General features: G+C 44.1%; 1 protein-coding gene and 1 long non-coding RNA gene across 6 annotated transcripts in view; one reads left to right on the forward strand and one right to left on the reverse strand.

Moving 5' to 3' along the window:
* Positions 1 to 23,853, forward strand: part of Maml3 (mastermind like transcriptional coactivator 3) — a 392,101-nt gene that overhangs the window by 282,668 nt on the left and 85,580 nt on the right. The gene's annotated exons all lie outside the window — the stretch shown is intronic.
* On the reverse strand, positions 7,923 to 18,103 carry LOC110598384 (uncharacterized). 4 transcript variants are annotated; one of them, XR_005737340.2, is made up of 4 exons: positions 17,760 to 18,103; positions 17,450 to 17,692; positions 10,672 to 10,906; positions 7,923 to 10,154 (listed from the first exon to the last, which is right to left on the reverse strand). It is a non-coding gene; the product is annotated as an uncharacterized LOC110598384 (long non-coding RNA). The 4 variants fall into 4 exon arrangements; XR_002484222.3 differs by having other exon boundaries at positions 10,672 to 10,733; positions 17,760 to 18,101; XR_002484220.3 differs by lacking the exon at positions 17,450 to 17,692 and having other exon boundaries at positions 17,760 to 18,100.

Consider the following 23,853-nt stretch of genomic DNA (forward strand, 5'->3'; position numbering starts at 1 on the left):
CCCCACTCTCGGCTGCTCCAGACCTGCCTTTATGGGGAGAATAGTCTCGCATGGTCAGATCTCTCAGCCATTTTCTCTTCAACTTTTTATCCAATGCAGGCTGTCAGAATGGCTGGTGTGTGTGTGTTTGTGTGTCTAGGAATTGAACCCAGGGACATTTAACCACTGAGCCACATCTCTACTCCTATTTCATTTTTATTTTGAGATAGGGTCACACTGCCTTGCTTTGGGCCTCGCTAAGTTGCTGAGGCTGGCTTTGAACTTGAGATCCTCCTGCCTTGGTCTCCAAAGCTGCTGGGATTACAGGCATGCACCACCACCCCCAACCAGAATGGCTTATTATTTATTCAGCCAAACTGTGATACAAGAGGAAGTGCCTTCCTTCTCCCTGGGAGATGAGCTGTGCTCTTGTGGACAACAATATGGATGGGTTGGGCTGTATTAGTCACTTCAGCAAATTAAAGGTCTGTAATCACCTCAGACCTTCTTGGAGACATGGTCAAACAGTAACAACAACAGTATTGTTTTGGAAGTTAGAGCAATGGTGAATTCCACCAAGAATAATATTGGCTCAGGCTCTCCAGCATTTCTGGGCCTTTGGAGACAGGCACAGGTGCTGGGAAGCTGGGAAGGGCCCCTTGCCATCTCAGCTAAGGCAGGCTCCAGCACTTTGCTAAACTCCTGGGGCTTCTTGCAGGAACTGTGGTGTTCCATTTTTAATTGGTAATCTGACCACCCCTAAACGTGGCATTGAGACACAGCAGAAGTTAATAATTGAATAAAGATGATCATCGTGGTTGTTTTGCATTGGAAATAGTTCTCACAACTACCCTCTGAGGATATTTCCTATCACCGCCCTCGTTCCTGCTCCTGTAATTTTGTACTGTCTGAGTCTGTGATTTTTATTGTATGGATGTGTTTCTCCCAACTGCCCTTTTCTAGCTTTCTTTATTTAGTGATGAGTTGGCAGAGGACAGGAGAGTGAAGCGGGCAAATTGACTGACAGGCTGAAATGTAGACGGTTGTCTAGTCTCTAGAACACACCGTGGTTATCTATAGAAATGGTCGTAGAAGAGAAGACAGAGAAGGGCGGTCCTTGATATCTTCTGTGGGCATCCCAGCCCCAGAGCGCCAAGGGCTGCCGTGACCTGACCTGCCACCTCCCCTGGCATGCCCGGCCCTGTTCTGTGCGATCCGCTTCCCCCTGCAGACTCGGGGGCAGCCCCCTCCCCCAAGGCCCCTTCCTCTTCATGGCAAGCAGAAGAAACATGTTCCCAAAGACCAGCTCCCTGAATTACAAAGTCATTCTCTCTTCTACTACATCAGCAGAGTTTTTCTTAAAACCTTTGCACTTATATTTGTTTCTTTTGAGCCATATTTCCTCCATAGAAATAATATTTGACTCTTGTGTCATTGGAGGAAGGAAATGAAGGGCCTCTTTATTCAGAAGAGTTATCTTCCATTTTGATTGAGACACAGCACCACACACTAGGAAAACCTCTTAAGTGAGACCTGTTGGGTTCAAGCCAAAGCTCTCATACTACCCAGTTATTTGTCTTCCTTGGTGACTACAGGCCATTGAGTAAAAATGGGGACAGTCCCCTTTGATAACGTAGATCGAGTTAGATCATCTCGGGTCAGCTGTAACACTGTTTTCCCAGTCTGTGTAATATTATGGCTGCCCGTAGGTGACCACCCACTGCTGAGGGGACTTTCAAACTCAGTCGTAGGCTAGTCATAATTCTCTGGTTCACAGAAAAATGCAGGTTCGGAGTCTGAAAGGAATCTGACAAGGACCAAAATAAAATCAGTCTCAGGACGCCTCAAATAACAAATGAAAGCTGAGTCCACGTGTCTGTCTTTAGTCAGTAGCATCCTCTGAACATTTAGTATTTGCAGCATTGTATTAGGCACCCTGCAGCCTCAGCTGAAAATTCATTCACCAGCAGCACAGGGCAGAAACATAAAGACAGGCACAGCCCAGGGTACCTGTGCACACTGAGGGCACATGGAGCCATCTCCGAGCCAGGATGGAAGGGTCGCCTCTCTTTATTCAGCCTTTGCTACTGGTGGAATCATTTCCTTTACATAAACTTTCATTAATTTTCACTGAATCCAAATTACTATGCAAGAACATGCTTCAGAAAGGGGGTGACACCATGCTCTTGTTCCTCCCTCCCTGTCACTGCATCTTTGCCAGAGCTATTTGCTTCTTCATCCAAAGGAAAATGCGGCACTAGAAATTAAATAAAAATGCAGGACTCTTATAAGAATACTTCCCCCTTGTGAACTGAATAAAATTAACTTCTTGGGGTGCACATAAAACCAGAGTCTATTTCCTGTCTCTAACTATACTTCACCTCCCCTCATTTTTCTCCCAGAGAGTGGTGGTCACCGTTTGATTAATTTTCTGACATCTCTGTAGTTAATGCACAGTTGTTTAAATGACTTTGATTCCAAATTAGTAAAAATTCCTAGAGCAATTAAATGCAGTGTTTCGTGTTCAAAGACTTCAGCTTTATTCTACCCTTTCCTTCCCTCACATCACCCCAACCTTTGGTCAGAAGTACATGCAGGTGGGTGTTTTATAACCAGGCTCCTCTCTGGGGGAGCCAGCCACATCAGCATCCCTTCAGAACTGGGAATTGCACTGCCTAGGCCCACTCTAAATGTACCAGATCAGAATCTATAATTCACCAGGTCCATTGAATGCTCAAGTTTGAGAAGTACTGCTATATTGGCCGGGCATGGGGATCCCCAGGCCACACAGAAGCAGTGTCGAGTGGTAGTAGCCAACAGAAGCTACAGGGTCTTCCCTCCAAAGAGCTGCCAGATCTTTCTCACTGCCAGTTGTGATCCACAGAATACGGTATTGTTCCAGAAGGAAGAAAGAGGCTGTTTAACCACAGCAAAACCCCACAATATCACCAGTCCTGTTTCAGATTGCAATCGAAGTGCACAGAGTTTCTGGCAGAAGGTTTTGTGTAAGAATAAGTTTCCTGTTCAGCCACACAGTGGATTGAAGTCTCATTTCAAAATGGCAGTGCTTCTTAGTTCCCTGTACCTGTCACCAAGTTACATAAAAATTTTGGATTTTTGTTAGGATGAAGTTTCAATGTCAACCAAAAGAAAAGGAAGCACCTTTTCTTTTTTCTCTCTTTCACCTGGGCTACTTCCACTGATTTTTTTTTTCTTTTAAAAATATTTGAGGTGGATTTCTTCCCATACTGCAGGAAGCCCATCATCCAGGCAGAGTCCCCTGATAAGAGAGATGCAGTGATTTACTCTTCCAGAGAGCTTACAGGAGAACCCACCCTCCCACCAGCGCCCCCTGTCCAACCGACACCAGCTGCCTCTTTACAAGCCCCCGGAGACTAGAGCAATTGGGCAAGTCTGTCTGTCCCCCAGACACAACCCTGGGATAATGATGATGGAGAACTTCAAGCAACTAACCCCTGGCACTGCCTCCTTTAAATAAGAGGGACCAGTGACACTTGCAAGTACAAATTCTTGCCTCTTAAATGTGGGGCCTCTGAACTCCAGAGGAGGTCCTCCATTTCTCATCCCATCTTTCCACCGGGCCCATGTTTCTCTTACCAGGAAGGGGTCTCTCTCTGGGTTTCTCCAGCCCTTTCTTTTCCCCCTTGGCTGCACCCCCCTTTCCCCCCACTCCAGCCTGCAGGCCTCTGCTCTCCCACTCCCCAAATCGAACATGTACAGATTTTACGGTTCACTGGAGAATAAGTGGCTGTCATTTCACAGACGGGCCAGGATGTAATTAGCCACAATGCATTGGAGTAATGGAACAGATGTCTCTTTGTAAACTGAGTTTGCTGCGGAGCACCGCCTGCGTGTGACCTGCCGACTGCTCCCGGCAATCCACAGCCCCTCCCCCACCCTCCACCACCACCACCACCACCACCACCACCACCACCACCACCACCGCCTTTCTCTCCCTCTAGTGCTCTCTGGGTTCCCTGGCCAGGGGCTCTCTGGCTTGAGTGTTTGTGTGTTGACTGTTTTTGTTTCTCCTCTGCTTCTCTGGCTCACTTCTGCTGCAGAGCCACTGGGGAGGGGTAGGGGGAGTGAAGGGGCTGGACCCACAGTTATTGATGTAGTCGTTCACAACAGAAAAGGTGATACCCCTCTTATGAGATAATTGGCAGTTTCACATTGCACTTATTACAGGATGATAATACACCCGCAAAATCATAAATTACTGTTATGCTCTCTGGCCTGTTGTTTTTCTTAACTAGAAATAAAGGAGATGTATCTCCTTTATTCTAAGGTTACTATTTAAAATTTAAGAAGAATCCATGCCGGTCCCAGAAGGGTGATATGCACTCATGTGAGACACTTATCCGTAACTTCCAAAGAGCCTTTAAGATAATTTATTTACATCGATTACCTGCTCAGGTGGATCTCTGCTTTTCTGTGTATTTTATTTTAAAATACACAGGTCAACCCTGGGGTGGGAGTGGTGGGGGTAAGTAATGACTTTGGCACATCCTAACTTTTGAGACTGAGAGTTTAGTGGGAAGACACCAGGTGAGGTTGCTGTTGGCAAATCAAAACCAGAGGAAAGAGTGAGAAACAGAAGGTCCCTACGCAGAAGGAGGAGGAAGGTCAGGAGAACAGAGAGAACAAAGGTTGTGGCTGCACTTGTTTTAGTTTCTCTTCCGCCTAAAGGGAACAAGAAGCACAGACAATAAATACATCCACCTCCTCCCTCCAGCCTCCTGCACAGCAGAGGAAAACAATCCCTATTAAAATACAGGGGGTGGCAATCCCTGGCCTTTGTTCCTTAGGATATCATATTCGCTTTGATGGATTTTTTTTTTTTTTTCTTCCTCCTGGCCACAAGCTCAGAATCTCAGCCTTGGTCACACAGGAGAAGGCAATTCCATGCTAAGACTGTACTGAAGATTGGGCGTGTATTTGGTACCTTTGTCAAGAGAGAAATGTTCTTCTGGTTCTCACCTGGGTCACTGGGATCAGCGAAGCCACACTCTCTTGGCCAAGGATAGAAAATGTTGCTACTAGCATGACTTTATCAATAAACAGGGAGCAGCCTATTTATCATGTGGGAAAACTGAGGGGAGTGTCTAAGGAAAGTTCTAATAGGGATCCCAGGTTTGAGTTTGAGACCTGGTGCCAGCGAAACTTAAAATGTTTGGTTAATTCTGATTTTGTATTTTAAGATTTTAGGTGTCAGTCAGTTTTCCCAAACACATCTGAGGACCTTCATTCGGGCTTTTAAAACTCACTTAGACATTTAAAAACAGCAGTCTAATGCTAATTTCTACCCCTGAGGATTTTTGATAAATAACAGGTAGAAATAGATCTCTGGTGTATGGAATTGATACTTTAGCCACTCGTAATCGGAAACCTCCTTGCCATGAGCTCATCAATTGTCCCTGCTTATGAAAGTTGAAACCTCCCTGTTCTCTGAGGGGTTTGGGTGGCCCTGCCATTGGTACCCATTTGAAAGAGAAATCATCTCTTCTTTTTTTTGCCTATCTCCCTACAGCCCAGCAGCCAGAACGAGGAGTACCTGAGGGACTCCATACGCTCTGTCAACCTGGCTCTTGTTGTTTTGGTTTCATAAGGCAAAGGAATCCTTCTATCCTTGAGGTACTTTATAAGCTCAATATTAGCATAACATATTTCTGCATGATTTCTGCAGAAATAATGAATGCCAAATTGGGCTCCTTCCTCAATTTCATACGATCAACAATCATCCACGGGGTGGTGTTGCACATTTTCTCCGGGAAAGGACAGACCATCGGAACGTGTTTTATTTTTTGATCCTCCTCCAAAACTGTCCAACTGTGCAAAAAATATTTGTTGAGTATTTTAACACAAACTAGATTTAACACCAACCAATGGGACCGTTGGTTTACTTTGAGATCAGAGATTCCGGATACAGCCAGGATATACTGACATTTTAGAGAATAGAAGGGTTGAAAGGACTGTCAAGGTCATCTACGTGAAACTCTGGCCAAAGTCACGAATCTTCTCCTGAACTCTCGGGGAGTCCTTGCTTGTCCCCACTCATACTTCTTGGATATGGAGTGATTTCAAAGTCCTTCCTCACATTCAGTCCTTCCTCACTCTCCACCTTGGCCCTATGTTGTGACACGGGGTAAATCTTTTTCACATGCAACCTCCAGATGGCCAAGCAGTGCCTTAGTATTTCTCATCTCCTCTCCAACTCAGACATTGCCAGCTCCTTCCAGTCCCTTCAAGTAGGCATGATTACCTGACCCATTGTCACAGAGACTGTCCTCTCTCTGACATGCTCAGATCAACTGACACCTTTTTTATGAGATTTTTAGATCATATATAAAATTCCAAATGTCACTAAATGTCAGAGTTCACTGACAATTATCACATTTTTTTTGGTCTTCAGCTTAACAGTGTTTGAATCAATTACAGATCTCACATCTTTTAACATAAACCACATATAGACAAGATTTTTCTAGCACAGCACAGAGTAGTTAGTGTTTATGAAGCTGTATATTCAGGCTTTCATATTTATCTTTGCTGGTCTGGTAAGATTTTTTTTTTTCTTGTAATTGTCATTCTTCCTGGTTGCTATGCTGGGATACAAACGGCTAACACAGATGAAGAACGGCATCCATTCAGAGCCGTCCACTACTGCCCCATAGAATCCATTCTCTTGGTTTGTCACAAGACTTCATCATTGGTTCCTGTCATGCCCTGGCCCTACCTCTTATTCTCCGGGGTCTACCTCAGCACTTGCTCCAACACAGGTTCTTCATGTCTTCACACAGGCTGTTTCTCTGCGTGGAAGCCTCCAGCAATACTTAATCTAATTCATAAACTTCTACTCCTCCTTTAAGACTTAACTCAAGAGCCACAGGGAGACAAGGAGGCTGCCCAGCAAAGGGTTTCCACCTTGCGTCCAAAGCGTGGAGCCAACAACAGTCCATGAGCATCTTTGTTCTGCTTATTTTTCACATTAAGTAAAGGCCATTGACTCTTTACAATAAAAAAAATAATAATTCTAAACAAACACAAACAGTCGTCACTTCTAGAAAGCCCTCCCTGGCCCACTTGCAGCCCAGTCTTTGAAGCGCTAGTCCTCGGTGCCATTGATCATTTACCCTGTTCTCTTCAGCTGTTTGTTCTTGGTTAGGCCTCACTAGTGTTTCAGCTCTTTGATGGTCTGGGCCTTTTTATTCCCTCGGGTTTCACAGTTTAGGACAAAGCTTTGTGTCACGGTAGGAGTCTCTGTGTGCATGATATCTGTCCAGGTCTACAAGGGCACAGCTTCCCTGCACAAAGGGATCCCAAGGAAGTACCAACAAATGCTTTGCTCAAGTCAAGACACCCTGACCCGTTAGTGCAGTAAGACGGTTAAAAAAGAGAAGTGAGCTTTGGTGAGTTGTTTGTTGTTTTGTTTCTTCCTTCTAAGAAGCTCAGGCCAAATCGTGACAACCTGACATCCAGGCTGCCTGACCATGCTGACTATGACTTCACTGACTATTACAAATGCTATTATGGCTCTAGCCTAAGCCATATTATAATTGGTTTTTTTTCCCCTAAATGTTAATGGGTTTATGATTAACTATAATTGTATATAGGAATCCACATCAAGGACTAATTATAGGTACTTATTCACTCACCTTTTAAATCCCTACTATGTGCAAACGTGTCAGACAAATAACATCTTGACAACGCTGTAATGACTCCGAGTATAATTAGCAAACAAGATGATGCTGAATTGTTCAATTACATGCTCACTTTTTCAAGAGTTGACATACCACCACTGTATTTATCATCAATTAAATTTCCCTATATTAGTTACTTGCAGTAATTTTGGAGGCAATCACCTCAGCTCAAATTGCCATAGCAAACCACATAATCTTACCAAATAGAATTATTTCCAACAGTCATCGTTCCTCATCAATTCTTTATTAAAGACTCATTTCTCAAACCACTTTAAATTGTGGCTGAGAGTAAGTCATTTATAACCACATTTTGGAAATAGGCACATTACATTTCCATTTCACAAATATGTTTTATTAGTAATGAGTAGTAAGTATTCGATTACTATTAGTATTCTCATCATAGGTTGGAAAATGCTTAATTAACAAAGATATTGGATTGGAAAAAAAAATGACTCTGGGCATATTTCTTCTTGACCAAATTGCTTTTTCCCCCTGCTAGTCTTTTGTAATTTTTAATTGCATTCACCTATCCCAGAGAGTATATTTCCCGGGGTCTGTGGAGGGAGGCGGAAGCCCTGCAGAAGTGAAACACTGTCGGGATCTTCCAGACTCTGAACCCAGTTAGCTTCCAGCCCTTTGTAGAAACCACCAGTGCCAGAGTCCTCCCGTTGCACAGAACAGAGCAACTAGATTTCTATTATGGTGAATCCCCTTAAACTGACATTTGTAATCCAGAGCCACTGTTTCTGCCACCCTTTGGGGATGTTTTTTTTTTTTTTTTCTTCATACAGATCCTTATTTTCCTCGCTCTGACTCAGTCTCACTTTCCAGAACATCAGTAAAAGACACAGAGAGGGTCACTATGTCAGGGAAGCCACCAAGATGTCCCTGCCCAAACTGTCCCTGGTGGGGATTCTGACCTTGGGCTCCTCTTGAGCCAGCATCTTTTCCTGGTTGTCATTTGGTTTGGCTGGAACATTCGGGTGGCTTCTTGTCCTCGTTTCTTGCTAGAGCCGTGGTTTTACTCCAGGTGCAGCGCTGCCTTGGCCTCTTACCTCATGGGTGGTGTTGTTTTTTCCGTTCTTCTGCATTGTTACTTTGCCAAGGGCCAGGGCTCTCCTTGCCACGGTGGCATCTGCTTCTGCTGGGGTCAGCTACGTACTCTCTGAGGTCACAAATTGATGGCTGCACTTATGGATGCTCTGCGCACACAGAAGAGCACGGGCTTGTGTTTCAGCCTAAATGACGGAGTTGTGGACAGCCCCAGTCTGGAGTGGCTCCCTGGTTCCCTAACAGCAGGCAATTAGCTTGCCTCTGGAGCCTCCCCCGCTGCAGTTCTTACGCAGATAGTTATCTGAGTGAACAGGAAGAGCATTAGAAGCATGTGAGAGACAGGTGACTCTTCCTCCACAATGATTGCCCACGATTGTGTCCTAATTGCTGACGTCACTAGCCTAGCTACACTTAATGTTTGGCTCGGGTGTCTTTCCGATGTCCCTAGACATGGGATTCATGTTCATAAAAGCTGCTAAAACAGCCCTTCCGCTCACCTGGCAGGTGAATAATGCCCACATCCTTAAGGTAGGCACTCTTATGATGTCATTCAAGACTCTGAATAGGTTCTGGGAGAGAGAGTGACCCTGGCTGACACCCCTCTTGGCAGACACAAGAGATCCAGGGCACTTCTGCCTTCCAGAGTGGAGGAGGGCTTTGACACAGGAGGCGACAGGGGAAGGCCAGACAGGCGGGTGGCTCCAAGTGGCTGCTGGGGAAGGCTGTTGGTCACAAAGACTGCACAGTGCTCTTCTTGGGTGGGAAAGAAATGGCTTCCCGTCCAGTGAGTGCCTGCCTCTTTGAATCAGAGCCCTGCACTACCCAGTGAAGAGACCAGCCCGGCTCAGCCAGGAAGATCTGTGGCAGATGCCCCCTTCCTCCCGCAGGGCTCCCCGTGGAAAAGCTGGCAAGGGACCCAGAGCTGCTCCCTCAGGGCTATCTCCACCCCGGCTTACAAATGAGGATTGATGTTACGCTGAGACACCGTAATGGCCTTATCACAGCCATCATTCTAGAACAGCCTCTCTGCTGCCTTCCCATCTGACTGGTTATCTATTGTTCCTCATTGCCAGTTTGTTTGACGCTCTCCGCAGCATTTGCAGGTGTAAAAGAACTTGCAACTTCTTCCCCCGCCCCCTCTCTTCCTTGAAGTCATTGTCTATATTTAGGTCAGTGACGTGGTGTGATGAGAGATGTTGATGAGTTCCGTGCCTCACCCTGAAAATTGCTTCTCTGGATACGGGAAATGGAGAGGCTCTAATGGCACCGCCTCATGCCACCGGGGGTGTGCAGCAGGCTGCGGCTTCCAGCTTTTGCCGCCCGCCCGGTGGGACCAGCCCTGAGCCACCTGCCAAAACGCTGCACACAGGGTCACAGGAATCTCACTCTGGCCTCCCAGAGCCGCTGTGGGGTAGAGGAAAAACGGTGAGAGGGAGGGTTAGGAAGTTGCTCTCTCCTTTACCTGGAGTCCAAAGCCCGCACCCTGCCCCTTCAAGTAGAAAATGTGGCCCTGATGAATCCTGCCCACAAAGGAACTGCGCCTTTTTAACATGCAAATGTTCAGTCAGGGAAAGGAAATCGACACCTCCTCCTGCAGGGACTAGGAGACAATCACAGCCACCCCGCCCCACCCCCAACCCCATTTTCCTTCCCTCTTCCCATTCTAAGAGAAAGAAATTCTCATTTCCCCCCTTCTTTTTTTTTTTTTTTAAGGGAGGGAGGGGCTTGCACCGAATTATTCTTAAACCACTGTCTCCCCCACACACACACTTCCTCCCGTCTGGATAGGCTTCATTAATTTGATAAGCCGACACCAAAAGCCAGGGGTGGCGGTGGGAGGGGGCTGGGCGATTGCAGGGTGCTGCCTAGGGGCTGCCCCCAGGTTTCAGAAGATGAACCGCTAATGATGTTGAAGATGTACCTTTTCAGACTGCGTGGTCCCTCTGGAAAAATCAGGGTCCTTTTTCACTTGTTCCGATTGTACTGCAAGAACCGAAAAAGAGAGGCCTGGTCGGGGATGGAGGGGGATACCCAGGCGGGGGTGGTAAGTAGGCAGATGCGTCTCCAAGGAGGAATAGAAGCCGTCAGTTCCACAGCTTGAACGGGGCCTTTTCTTTAACAGGGTATCTGATATTGTCATGCTAAAGAGTCGGAAACTAATGGGGGGAAATAGATTAATTTGCTAGGTCAATTATTGAACATTCTTGCCTGATACTTACAAACTAGTGAAATTAGTGCAAATTGACAATATGAATATTTTGATCAACATCTGTGACCCTTGAATTCAAACCGGGTAAGGATGCAAACCACAGGGCTGTGATATCTCAGACACAAGGATCTTTGCTAGCTCTCTCCCATCTCCTAGAGTGATGGAAGCAGATTAGACCCAAGGCAACCATCTGTATAATTTGCCCAAGACAGTCTGTCCCAGTTTATGCCACTTGTCCTGGTTTGGGTGGAAAATTATGTATTTGCCCTCATTATACCTCTCAGCAACTAGGAGATGCTGAGAGATCCCCAGTTTCAGTGTGATTTTATTTTTATTCTCTGTTCTCTTGCATACCTTCAAGACTATTCTCAAACATACACAAATGTGCAAGGCATTCTGAGGATAGAAAGGCATCTGAGGTAGGATTTTCCCTGATCATACTTAGTGGAAATATAAGGATTTTTAAAACAGTGTCAATTTTTTTTTTTTTTGACTATGCCTGAATCACAGAACAAGATCATATACTGGTCTGTTTGGCTTCTGAAATAAATACCAAGGTGGGGTGGGGGGCCAATGGCCATCATTAGTTTAAGTAAAAACAACCCAGTCTACTGACCTCTGGAATTTCTGCTTCACTAAGTATTTCACTTCCTCCTCAATTTTACCAAGTGACAGTGATTGCTTGGCGGTGTCAGAACCAGCCCTGCTGTGGACAGGGGGAGCGTGTTGAGTCTGAGGAGTGGGGGGTGAGGGCAAATGCTTCCAAAAGAGGAGCAGGTTTGGACCTGTGGTCTCATCAGTTACTCAACAGGAATATGAATTAGAATGGCTAATCAATGTTCATTCACTAAACAAACATTGCGTACCTGTTGTGTGCCAGCCACTGAGGCAGGTGCTTAACATGTATCAATGGATAAACAAGGTAGACCCCTGGCTGGCCTTGTACAGCTTGCATTCTAGACATTAAACATAATAACTCAGCATAAATTGTATAGCATGCAAGATGCTGTAAGTGCTATGGGAAAAGGGGTGCAGGAAGGTGAAGAGGGCGGCCATTATGTAGGCCACCTGGGAATTCTGCCTTCCACCCAGAACAGAGCAAACCCCCAGGGTGTGGACACACAGAGGCCGCAGACCCACGAGGCCGTGGCTGCCACAGCCAGTGGTACTCAGTGTGTTTCCATTTGCCTTAACAACAAAAAGGGCTAAAATCCCTGTGTGAATTTTAGAAACTTCTGGTCCCAAATAGATGGTTTGTTTCTGGTTATTCTCTGATTCCAAGTACTCCCCAGATATTGAAGTTCCATAGGCAATTGTGAGCATGGAATTAATTTTCAAAACTAAGTACTTCCTGCATGCCTACAATTCACATGGTGCTGTGGTGAGGCCCTCTACCTCACTTAATCCCCACACATCTTTTGAACAGAGCCATTATTGTCCACATTGCATAAATCAGGGAAATGAGCCTGGCTCACAGTTATCTCCCTACCAAGCTACAAGCATCAGGCTTTGAACTCAGGGTTCCAATTCCCAGGCCAAGTTCCCTGGCTCTCCTACTCTCCGCCTCCTCTCTTCTCCTGGGCTGCGTGTGGTAGAATGACAAATCTTGCCACCAGACCCTTCTTAACTCAGATTAGCTTGTGGCCTGGTACATATGTTTCACAACCATTGCAATAAATAGTTCATCTAATTAAACTGAAACCTGGTGATCAGCTCCATACATGCAGACAAAATACTCCATTCTTGTAAGAAGGGAACAGCTTTGGTAATAGAATTTGCTGCTTCCAATCAATTGAACTATGAGGTTTCTCATAGAAACATCAAAGTTCCTATGGACCTCCCAACACCAGTTTCCATATAAGAAACGAGCATGGAACAGTTCAGCAGTATAGAAAGGTCCTCCAAGTACTCCTACCCCTTGACCTAGTGAGTCTGCTGGAAAAAAAAAAAATATCCTAAGAACATGATCATAGATATGATTTTTTGAAAAGTATCTATAAGGATGTTCACTCTAGAATTATGTATAGTAGTGAAAAACTGGGAGGGAAAAAACTTGCATGACCAAAAGTAGAAGATTTGTTAAATAATTTATGATATATTCATCTGCTATTAAAGTATTTTAGTAGAGTATTTAATAACATGGGATCTGTGATATAATAAGTGACAAAAGGTAGAATATAAAATTACCTACGATCCCATTATTTTTATCCTCCTTTTTTATTTTCAAGAGCAAAGAAAATTACATTTATTTGGGGCTAATTAGGATTGCAATCTAGAAAACACAGATTCAAGTGACCTTGAAAAAGTACTCCTAATCCTAATATTTTTAAAAGAGCAAGAATATAAACAATTTGAGACTGGATTTTTGGTTTTGTGAGATGGAAAATAAGCACTTGCTCCCATAAATGAATTTGGAGTAAAAATTTTAAGAACTTAGAGGAAATTTTAGCAGTGGAGACTTTTTTCTCATCAAAGTTCCTAATGAAATCATGGGATAGCTGAATATCTGACTTCGAACTACTTTATATTTCTTTTATTTTCTTCTTTACCTTAAAACATATTTTATCAAGTTATAGGCTGATATGCACTGATAGTTTTGTAGTTTCATGTCCCTTCAAAAGCAAAGCAGGGGTATTTATATCATTTGTGCAACAGTTACTTCATTGCCAAAATGTGGAAGCAAGTGGATGGATTGACGAACAGAGTCCGACCCCATCAGGAAAATGGCACATGGGGATTGGCAGAGCCAACATGGAGACGCACCTCTGCCATCCTTCCTTATTGTGATCATGTGAATAAATGAGGTAACTTCTTTGTACTGGAGTAAGAAAAGGAGAGGCAGCAGCTAGAGTATTTGAGTGCTGAACTCAGCACCACTGACTGCCTGAGAAAGACCAGGTCATCAAAATATTATCTTAATACTACAGGAATGAGTATGTTCTCCAACACAGGCTGTACGTGAGAATTATATATGTCCTGGCAGGACTTTCCTAAAAAAAACTGGGTATTACTCTACCACTGAGCTACATCCATAGTCCTTCTTATTTTAATTTTGGGAAAGGGTCTCACTAAGTTGGTAAAGATCTTGCTAAAGTGCCACGGCTGGCCTTGAACTTGCCCTCCTCCTGCCTCAGCCTCCCAAGTCGCTGGAATCACAGGTGTTAACCATTGCATCCAGCCTGGAAGGAACTTTAGATTTAAAGTGTAAAATGTCAACGCTCAGGGTCAGATGAAAAAAAAAAAAAAAAAGTCTTCAAACCTGAATAGGATTAGATTGGAGAGAAATCTGAGTCAAGCATTTTTAAGAAAGCTATCTAATTACACCTGAGTGTTTTTCTAATCTTGTTTTCATAATCATATCTCTGAGAATACTTGGGTGTTTAAAAAATAGCATTCTAAGTACCCGTGACCTCTTTCCTGGTGGCAGAATAGTCCAATTGGAAGAAAATAGACCACAAAAAGTAAAATCTCAGCTTAGGGGTAGCCTTGCCCACCTGGCCACTCAGATGACTGTACACATCACAACCCATCCTCCCTGAGCCAAACCTGAGGACAAACATGACCTATGGAGGAACTTCATACAGAGGATACAGCCAAAACCACACGACCAGCTAGTATTTTGAGCTTGTGCTACATTTTAGGTGCTGCACTAGGTTCCTTCTGCATAAGATCCATCATCACCACACAAGAAGTGAGCTACACAGCAGGTACTATATTTTTTTCTAACAGTTTCTCTGCTTCCAAACAAATTTTCTCCACCTATCGTAGGTAGTTAACAGTGTTTGGTGGTTCCTCTATTTTAGGGAACCTCTTTGAGAGGGGATGGGCTTTTTCTAAATAATAATCATGCACGAGAAGGGATGGTGATATGCACCTAGCCAGAGAACTTCATGGAAGAATTTCTCTGCTTAACAATTATTTGCAAGCACACACTAGGTGCCAGGTACTTGGTAAACACTGGGGATAGAAAACAGACGTCCCTAACCTCATGCCTATGAGTCTAACTGCAGAGACCAGCATTAATGAAATAATTATACAGATGTACAATTACAGCCCTTAACGAGAGCAGTATCATGAAGGAAATACACAGACGGCTATAAACTTGTGTAACCTCACCAAGGGAGAGACCTGCCCGGAAGGCTTCTCAGAGACTCAGAAAACCTGTAGAAGGTGCCAAGGGCGGCGATTCTCAGAGTGTAGTTCCAGGACCAGTAGCATCAACAAACAGCACCTGGGGACTTGTTAGAAGTCTAAATGATTGGGTCCCTCCTCAGATCTACTAACTCAGAAACTCTGAGCGGTTCCTGCCATGGAAGTTGGTTGATTAGTTGGTTTTTGTACGTCTGAGAAATTTTATTCACTTGCACGTCTCTTTTCTTCTTTTTTTTTAAACATTTTTATTTTAACTGACACATAGTAATTGTACGTATTTATGGGGTGCAGTGTGACATTTCAATACACATATATACATGTATAATGATCAGAACAGGGTAATAGGCCTATCACCTCAGACTTATACCTTTGTGCTGGCAACTTTCAAAATCTTTCGACTACCTATCTTGAAATTTTCAAATAAATATGGTGCGCCACAGTTATCCTACTGTGCTGTAGAATGTTAGAAGTCATTCCTCCTACATCGTCAACCTGTACCCATGATCCATCCTCTCTCCACCCGCCCTCCCCACACCTTCCCAGGTTGTCAGAGCACTGTTCTGCTGTCTACCTCTTTGAGATCAACTTTTTACCTTCCACGTATAAGTGAGAACATGAGGTTTCTGTCTTTCTGCGCCTGACTCATTTCACTTAACATAACGTCTTCTAGTTCTATCTGCGTTGAATTTTATTTGTCTTTATGGTCGAATAATAATCTGCTGTGCTTTGTGGGTTTCAATAAGCCCTCTAGGCGACTGTGATGGACCCTGAGGTCCAAGAGCCACTGTATCAGCAGATGAGGTGGGACAGGGCTGAGATGAGCCAGAAGAAATAGTGCAGTGAAGCCCCAAGGCTGGAAGGGACACAGCATGGGAGAGGGGGGATCTGCCAGGCCAAGGCAGAGGACCCAAAGAAAATGGTGTGTGGCCAGGCTGGAAGCTGCTGGAGGCAGAGGGCTTCAGGGCCTGTGGTGAGGATCCTGCCCACGGTCCTAAGAATGGGAGAAAGCTGCTGGAGAGTTATGATCAGGAGTGTGAGAGGGCCATATTTGCATTTTCAAAGCTTCCTCGAACCACAAAACTATGGAGGGCAGTGGACATGGAAAGACTTATTGGAAATGACTTCGGTTCTTCAGTTCAATAACTGATAGAACGGAATAACAGGATATGGAGACAGAAGGAAGTGAATGAAGTTCAACTAATCCCAGTATTAAGGAGGTGGGGCCCCAGGGAGAGGTGATACTTTGAAGTGGGGACTGAGGGAAAGGGATGTGGCAGGACAGAGCCCAGGTTTCCAACTTGTAAACCTAGATTGAGGGTGATAGTCCCAGACACTGAGAGACAGAGGGCGGAGATCATGCATTTTATTTTGGATCATACAGAATTTGAGATCCCCTGGAGCTATGCACTAGACCTTGGTAGAAATTGCATGAGTGAAAACCAAGGAAAAAATGATTCTCAAGAGAGAGATACAGTGACCATATGAGCCAAAGGATGGAGATGGAAATGAGTTTTTGACATGCATCTGCCTCTTTTATTATTCATTCATTCATTCATTCATTCTACCTATTATATCCTTCCAAGAACATGGAAGGACATTTGAAGGTTAGAAGAAGATTAATAGGAGGGATGAGGAGCAGGTATGGCAGATACTGAAATCCAAGCTAGGGGGAGGTTGGGTCACCAGGGAACATCGTGGCGGAGGGATGCCTCAGAAAGCTTAACCAGCAGGGACCTACACAGGCAAGAAACTCAAGGGGAAAGTTTGTTATAGGAATTCTAAGGAAGCTTGGGAATGCCTGGTTCCTTCTCACAGACCACCAGCAAGTTCACATGCATCCGTTCATCATATCCCATCCATGTGGCTCTATATGCTTAACCTCTAAGCCATACAGTTTGGGAATAAGATAAGCTTTGAGTGTATGAAAACAAGGTCTTTTTATCCCTGCTTTCAGCTTTCCGAGGCAGAAGCTGGGTATTTTAATTGGAAGGGAAAGGCCTACACGTGGTGGGAACTGGGGAAGACGCATTCAATCAAACTGGGCCAACACCAGTGGCGTCCTGGTCCTGAGAGAAGGTGCCACACAACACTGGAGTCCTGGAGAGAGGGGCGGGCAGTGGGGCCCTTGCCTGAGAAACAGGACCCGGTGACCCCCATCTGTTCCTCCTCCTCTGCCTCCCTCCCCCACCGCTGCCATGGCGACACGTCTGGAATCGCAGTCAGCCTTATGCCCCAGAGAGAACAATGCTCCGTTTGAACCTGGTGAGTCGGCCTCTCAGCTCCTGGCCTGCGGCCCCATCCCCCACAACCCGGGTTCTTACAAAAGGCAGCTTTTTACCGGAGGGTCAGGGCGCTGTGCTCATCGATCTGAGCCCCTTGGTCGCTCCCCGGCCCTTGGCTCTTGTTGGTTTTTGAACCACGCCGCAGCCTCGACGCTGCGGGTCTGTTTGGGCGTGAAGTCACTGATGTAGCCATGCGCGGCCCCTCTGCGCGGACCCCAGGAGCATCCAGCTCTTCCCTTTTTTTCTGTCGACTTGTCACGCGGTTGACTCACCAGCAGGCCCGGGCTGCCTCGGCTCCACTGAATTAGTAACAATGCAATCAACATCTCTATTTTTATCTCTGCTCCCCCCTCCCCAATGACTCACCATTTCTCCGTCTCAGAGCTCAGCCGCCTGCACAGAATTATATTGGGGCTGGGGGTGAATCTACGCACAGATGCGATGCAGCCAGAGTGTTTTCCTCTCCCCGTGCAGGAGGGTTCAAGCGTTAGAAGTATTGTTTACTATGCTCGTCGTCATCCTGATTGTTGCTGTGTTACTGTGCAAGCTGCTGTTATCTCCCGAGGTCGCAGATGAATGGCAGGCCAGGGAGGGAGCCGGGATCGGATTGCCAAGACTCATCTTCAGAGAAAACTTGAGTTCGACGCTGAAACTTTTTAACTTCCTCCCAGTTGAATTCTAGACACCCGACCTGGAGTTCAGATAAAGCTAATACCAAACACAGTGTTACTTATTTAAAAAAAAAAAAGATGCCCCACTGATGCAAGATATCTTCTGCCTAGGTCTCCACGTGCTGTTAATTATATTGAATTTATAATTTATAGAGTCTGATATGTTAAGAGCCTTGGTTTTGAATTCCACTTGGCCACTTATTTCCTGTATTCTTGGAGTCATTAATTTCCTTGTGTCTTAATTTTTTTTCTTTTTTTAACTTCCCACACATATAGCATCATAGAATTGTTTTGAGCACTCAAAAAGCTAATATTCATAAAGAGCTTAAAACAGGGTCTCGCATATAATAAGCGGTCAGTAAGTGCAGACTGTTTTCATACAACAGACATATCTACCTGTTTAAAGAGAAATGATTCAATCCTCAAAAGTGTTTTCTTCAACAACACCATACAGTCAGGATCCCACCTTTCTTCACTTCCCAATTGACAAGCCATCCATTCTGTAAAGATGGCGTGGACACTAACCCACAGAACAGGCCTTTTTGTCTCTTATTCCGAAGTGGAGCCTTCTAGCTTCCCAGTCTGCCTTTCCCACAGCCAAACTTTTAGTCTCATTTCATCAAAATTAGGTTTTGGCTCTCCTGTACTCTAAATCCAAGCACACTTACCTCTCCTCCAGATAATTATATTTTACATTCAGAGACTTTTCCTTGGCTTATCTGACACTTCCTCATTAGACTCTAAACCCTAACAATACCTTTTCATTTCTATAGTACGCCATGGTAATAGCATGTAAAATTCTCTGTAGAAGTTTTCCTTTGTCTTCATCACTCAGATCTCCCATCACTTCAGTTCCTGCCCGCTTTACTCAATGAAGGGATGTCATTTGCTGGACGATTCTGGAGAGAGTCCAGAGTGGAAAGTCACAGGACTGAGATGTAAGTGGGATTCAGAAAACTCTCGGACACCCTGTGAGCCTAGAAACTGTTAGGGGTTTGCACCCACCTTTCAGCCAGCGGAGGCATACAGAAACGTTATCTGAACCACATGGTTCATTGCAATTTGGTCCTGTCTACCCAGAAGCCACATATCAAGACCAGACAACTGTGGGCACAGATTCACTGGGAGCAACACTGGCAGTATGGAAGTTCTCCCTGTGGGAAATGCTCACAGCATGGCTGCCAAAGCCTGAGGGATTAGTCACACCCACCTGCCTTCATCCTGAGTAGGTGTTCAAGGGAACTCATTGGCTCTTTTGTTCTTCGGTCAGTATCTTAAGCAACACAGTTAGGTATGAGTTCTGCAAAGTGTATATGATGAAAAGTATCAGCACTGCCCCAACCCTTCCCCATCACAGTTTCTTTTTTCTTTTATTAATTGATTTTATTTTTTAAAAAAAAACGACAGCAGAATGCATTACAATTCTTATTACACATATAGAGCACAATTTTTCATATCTTTGTATATGAAGTATGTTCCCCATCACAGTTTCTGTTCCCCAAATCTTTGAAGTGTTTCAGCCGCTTCTTCTGATATGAACCTCTGTCTTCCTAAATAGCGTGTTCCCCCAGTTGTCTCTTGATTATTGTGTTTTTGAAATTACCTATTGACTCCCGACCCATAAAAATAGGGATTTACCCATCATCCTTCCACCTCTCAAACCCACCTTTCTTTCATCTTACCAATTATTGTTACATCACAACTTTGGATGAGATTAGTATTTAATGTGTGTGTGTCTGTGTGTATTACGTCTAGATAAATACTGTTCACAGCTGAACCAAATGGTCGATTCCCATGGCATTGCTCTTGCATACGACCTCAGCTTTCCTGCAAGTATCGGTTGCATTTCTTGTTGGGTCTCCTCTGCTCCTATCCTGAAATCATTCACAGAATCCTCATCAGAAGTGAACATCGTTCTCAGTTCATTTGGAACATGAGGTAATCAAACCATTTCTTTTTCTTCATGAGGTCCCCCAGTCTGGTCCCTTCTGCGGTGCCAAGGCTGCTGCAGACCTGGCACTGGGGCAAGGCCGGATCTCTTGTTTGTGGATTCCAAGTGTTCCCCAGCTTGGTTCCGTTCCCATTTTAAGTGAAGTGTATATTCTACTCACTTCCTAAGAAGAGTACTTGCAAGGTAGATTTTTGCGGACTTTCATATATGAAAAGAGATTTCATTCTCTCTCACATCAGGCTGGATATAGAATTGCAGGCTGTAAATAGCTTTCAGCAGGAATACTGAAGCACTTCATGCCATCTCATCCGGCCTCCGGGGTTGCTGTCCAAAAGTGCAGAGCCACTCTAATTCCTTGGCAGATGTTCAGGATCTCTTTTGTATTCTTGATCTTATGAAATTTTACAGTGAGGTACTCTGGTGTGGCCCTGTTTGCATTCATCAGTCAGAAAATTTTCTAGACCTTTTCAATCGGGAGGGTCTTGTCCTTTGGTCCTGGGAAATTTTCTTGTACAATGTCATTGATAATTTAATGATTTCCTCAACTGTTTTCTCTTCTTACTTTGTGGAACTCCTACTATGTAGATATTGTACCTTTTGAACTGATTCCCTATCTGGTTATCATTTTCTTTTCTTTTTTCCATCTCTTTGAGTTTCATCCTACCTTTTGAAATATTTCTGAACCTTCCCTTCCCACTCTCTAGTTTGTTGTTGTTCCTACTATTATATTTTTAATTTAAAAAGCTTTGCTTCAGTGCTGGGGTTGTGGCTCAGTGGCAGAGCACTTGCCTTGCACATGTGAAGCACTGGATTCGATCCTCAGCACCACATTAAAATAAATAAATAAACAAAAAAAGGATATTGTGTACCTCTATAATTAAATTTTTTTTAAAAGTTTGTTTGTTTTAAATGTTTAACATCCTATTCTTAATTCATAGGTTGACTTTTTCTTTACTCTTTTTGAAAATATTTTATCGATTTTTTTTTCAAATATTCTTCTGTTGCCTTTATTTTCTCTCCTTTCTCTTTTCCATTTGTTTATTGAACTCTGCATTTTGGGTTAGAGACTTTCCTCAAATGTGCTGGAATTTCTCTCTCTCTCTCTCTCTCTCTCTTTTTTTTTTTTTTTCCTGGTACCAGGGGATTGAAATCAAAGGCACTTAACCACCAAGCCACATCCCCAGCCTTTTTTTTTTTTTTTGAGACAGGCTCTTGTTAAGTTTCTTAGGGCCCCATTAAATTGTTGAGGCTGGCTTTGAATTTGTGATCCTCCTGCCTCAGCCTCCTGAGCCACTGGAATTACAAGCATATGCCACCAGGCCCAGCTGTGTCATAATTTTTGCTTAGATACTTGTAGTCAGAGTAAGGCATTAACAATCTAGCTGGGAGCCCTGTGTGTACACATGAGGACTCTCAAGTGGTGATCATTAGCTTAGAAGCCATGGGGAATCCAAGATCTATTAGTCATGTCTCATGGGCTGGTTAATTTCCCAGAGGAATCTGCCAGTCTTCTGTCTAGGAGCCATGACTCTGTCTGCCAGAGTTCTTGAAGCCAAGTGGCAGAGAGGTTTTGGCTGAATAAAGTTGTCTCAACACTGAGTTGTAGATTTTCACTTAATTGTCATTTACAGTTCAATACCCCCACCTTCCACTGTGCTTTATGTCCCTATGACAAATCTGTTTCCACACTTTCATGGAGTAAACCACAGACTTTTCAAGTTGGAGGAGAAATGTTGGTTGAGTATCCCTTATCCAAAATGCTTAGAACTAGAAGTATTTCAGATTTTTTTCCCAAAGGTTGGAATATTTGCTTATATATAATGAGATATCTTGGGGGTGAGATCCAAATCTAAACAGGAATGGATTATGTTTCACATGCACCTTATATACATAGCCTGAAGGTGATTTTATACAACATGTTTAATGTGCCTGTTTTGACTGAGACCTGGCCCATGAGTCAAGTGTGAATTTTCCACTTGGAGTATCTCGTCGGCATTCACAAGGTTTTGAATGTTGGACCATTTTGGGATTCATACCTTTGGACTAGGGCCACTCAACCTGTAGTTGCGTGATGATGTGTGTCACTCCATCACAGGATGAAGAAAAAGGTGTTAGAGTCTAAATCTTTATCTTATACAGATGTTCAGTCAGTCATCCTGGTTTTAGCCACATAGACATCCCCATCATCAGAGATGCTCTGTGTCCCTGACTCCTGGGCTTTTTGAGGTTTTTAACTTGCACTGGGTTACTTGGGTTTTCTTCCCATTGAAAGTTTGGATTTTAGCTTTTCTTTCTCTGCTAAATGAGTTCCTACTCATTCATCTGCTTTCTGATTTCCAAAATTATGTTGGCATCTCATATCCTCTTTTGCCTACTTTTCTTTTTACTCTGCATGAAGTTTTGTTTTATACAATTTTCGATCCCCCCCCCCCAACCTTTGGTCATTTTTGTGGAATATGAGTAGGTAAGGCAGAAAAGAAATGGAGATAAGCATGTAGTCAACTTGCCACGTTTAGCTGCAATGTATGAATGGACCCTTTTCTCTAAGGAATGCCCCATTTCTATATGCAGCAAAATAAAACTGAGTTACTTGGCAAGTTCCTCATCTGGGAATGTTTCCTCTTGGGTTGCCATATTGGTGTGGGTCTGCATGAGAATTCCTTAAAGAATATGCAGTGTGATCTAGAGCTATCCCAGGATCAGGAGTCAGATGTTCTGGTTCAGCAGCAAGGAGTCTAAAATTCACATATGATCAAAGCCAAACAATTTGCTGGGTCTGGCACTGAGATCTGTGCACAAATTCCAGAGCAGTCTAAGTAACTAGAACAACCCCAGTTGCGAGTCTCTGTATGAATCAAAGAAATCGCCCCGCGCTCCTTCTTTTGTCCAGGGCACCCTGCAAACACAGGGTGGGACCACCATTGGGTGATGGATGTTCTTAGGTAAATTAGATTAGATAGACAGCTCAGCTCTGCCACATTAGTCTCTATGTAAGGAGCACTAGATTACAGCAGCATAGTACAAATGTTTCATTTTCCCTCATAATAAGAAGCCCGAGACAGGCAGAGAAGAGGAAATGCAGCTGATCTGCCATGGCATGTATTTCCCATCTCTTACAGTCTTTCTATCCCAGCATGTGGCTTTTATCCTTGTGCTTGTTATCTCGGGGTCACAAGATGGTGTCTTCATGCCCAGCCTATGTCTGTACTCCAAGCCAGCAGACAAAGAGGAAAGCAACAGGAGAAAAGGGCAGAGACCTATTCACAAGTCCCCAGGCTTCTGCAGACATCTTCTTGGCCAACACTGGGTTAGACAGCCACCCCCAGCTGCAAGGGAGGCTGGGAAATCCCTCCTCAAATGCAAGAATGCAATCATGATTCCAATGCAGAAAGGGAAAGGAAGATTCACTGGGCAGTTACTGGTGTCTACCAACACTAGGAGCAACTTAGTTAATATCACTTGATATTCATAAACCTTATCTGTGAAGTGAGAAAAAAAATATCTACCTCGTGGATTCATAGTGAGAAATAAAGGAGAAAACATTTCAAGAATGCAGAATCCCACACTTAACAGGTAATATGCCTTTATAATCAATTCCCTTCTCTGGGATGGGGGATCCCTATGTGATACTTCCGGGGGCTGACTTCCAAATCCATCACACCATCAGCATGTGCTGCAGAGACATAGAGGGGTGGATGGATGGATAGACAGACAGACAGACAGACAGGCAAACAGGCAGATGATTTGATGCAAATTGATTTTGCTTTGGACATTACCCAAAACCTCTTGGCAAAACAGTAGTAAATGCAAAATTTCAAAATCAAAAGCTAAAAACATG

The sequence above is a fragment of the Ictidomys tridecemlineatus genome, chromosome 9 (assembly GCF_052094955.1).
Source record: "Ictidomys tridecemlineatus isolate mIctTri1 chromosome 9, mIctTri1.hap1, whole genome shotgun sequence".
NCBI lineage: Eukaryota > Metazoa > Chordata > Mammalia > Rodentia > Sciuridae > Ictidomys > Ictidomys tridecemlineatus.